This window comes from Scomber scombrus, chromosome 15 (genome assembly GCF_963691925.1).
Source record: "Scomber scombrus chromosome 15, fScoSco1.1, whole genome shotgun sequence".
In the NCBI taxonomy this organism is placed as follows: domain Eukaryota; kingdom Metazoa; phylum Chordata; class Actinopteri; order Scombriformes; family Scombridae; genus Scomber; species Scomber scombrus.
In genome coordinates this window covers 20,768,322-20,770,232 of record NC_084984.1, presented here as the reverse complement: position 1 = coordinate 20,770,232, position 1,911 = coordinate 20,768,322, and the positions used below count along the sequence as shown (strand labels likewise).

Below are 1,911 nucleotides of genomic sequence, written 5' to 3'. Positions count from 1 at the left end.
TTCCAAACCAGCAAGGTCTGGTACAGACAAATGTGTGTACTCCAATGCATGGAGGCTGCAAAGATGGTCCAAGATTATTGGGCTGAACATTGAGGTGGAATTTAAGGCCACTCAACCACTCCTAGCACCCTACTTTCTTTCTTTTGTGTGTGTGTGGGGCAGAGGGGGCAGCTTTGAAATGCCAAGTCTACATTGGCTTCAACTTTCACATCTGGAAGCTCTGTGCATGTTATACAGTCAAGGATTGAACACAAAAAAAAATTGCATTTCTGATGAAAGGGTGTGTGTCTACAGTTATGATTCAGTTAATGCATGTGGTTATGTGGTGGTGGCACAGCTGAGAAATTATTTTTTACTTTGCACCTGGATAATGTATACCTGGATAAGGAACATTTGGATAAGCTCATGCATAACGTCCATTTTTGCCCTGTTTCCCAGACGACATAGTAAGCAATAGACATATATGGAAGCTATACAAATCCAGCACTATTGGGATTTTGACAAACCAGGCAATCTCAAACTTTTTCATGTCAAGAACCTCCAGAATAGATGCACAATAGACAGACTTGTGTTTGAGAGGATTTTGTCTGAAAGAACGCCCTCAGAGAAAATACATTCCCCAGAGGTTAGTGTAATAAAAGTGAGGGCTGCAGGAAATTCCCAGCAAATTTGGACTTTTTGCTGGTAAAGTTTAACATGAAATTACCTCAGGCAGGGAGGTACCCAGTCTACCCAGTGGAGAGCTGTGGTAATGACAAGACAGTTCCTGAAGTTAGAATATAAAAGCTGGGACACTCTCACCGATGAGACAGAAAACAACACAACCAACATAGAAGACAACAGACACTTTAACAGTTTTTCATCTCACAACAAGAGGACTCAACACACACTGAAGATGCTGTGCTCTCATGGATTCCAGTCTGCCCTCAGTCCATCCGTGGACTTCCACTGGCCTGTATGCAGTCTGTGGCAAGAGGTCAAACCTCTGCTCTACCAGCAGTATCTACTGCAGAGAAACCTCCAGGAGGTGCACAGCAGTCTAGAGTTGATGGACAAACTTCAACACAAGATCCTGGAGGGAACAGAGCCTTTCCAAACCAGTGAGGCCAAGCAACCAGTCTCCTACCAGCTGGAGAAAGAGGGAGAGAACTTTGGCCTGACCCTGGACACTCAAGGCTTTTCCCCAGAGGAGCTGTCTGTCAGGCAGGTGGGAAACAAGCTGAGAGTCAGTGGGAAGACAGAGAAGAAGCAGGAGGATGGGAAAGGCTCCTACTCTTACAGATGTCAGGAGGTCAGACATGAGTTTGATCTGCCTGAAGAGCTGAACCATGAAGCTGTCACCTGCTACCTGGCTCCAGATGGGAAGCTCCACATCCAGGCAGCCAAAGCTCTGTGTGTTGAATACACTGAGGGAGAGCTGCCCATCAAGATGAGCTTGGAGGAGAAAACACAGCAGGCTGAGTTCACAGACAGAAGACAGCAGCACAGAGACAACAACACACAGGACAAACCTGAAAAAATGCACTGATTGACTTAACTGTATAACATGTCCCTGTGTCAATTTATATTAAATGTGTTTAATACCATATTTAAATTAGAATCATATATGTGTTTTTATAATTGACAACAACTAGTGAATGTCAATGAACAGTGTTGCCCCATTTTATTCCATGACTTTTTGCCAAAAGTTAAACTAAATTTGTGCATTTCATACCTAGAAAAAACAATGTTAAGACCTTGCCGTATGTTACAGTATGACTCAGAGGCTAGTAAGTCGTATCTGTATAAGATTGATCTTGCTCTTACTACACAATGTGATTGAATTAAAACGTTTACTTTTACCTAAATACAGGGAATCTTCTGATAGAATTTCCAATTGCAATTATTTTCTTATTCCCTGTCTGTTAGAAG

The 1,911-nt window shown here is 42.8% G+C and overlaps 1 pseudogene; it reads left to right on the top strand.

The window, feature by feature from the left end:
- The first annotated feature begins 895 nt into the window (after window positions 1-895).
- Window positions 896-1,532, top strand: LOC133995647 (heat shock protein 30-like; annotated as a pseudogene).
- The last annotated feature ends 379 nt before the right edge of the window (window positions 1,533-1,911 follow it).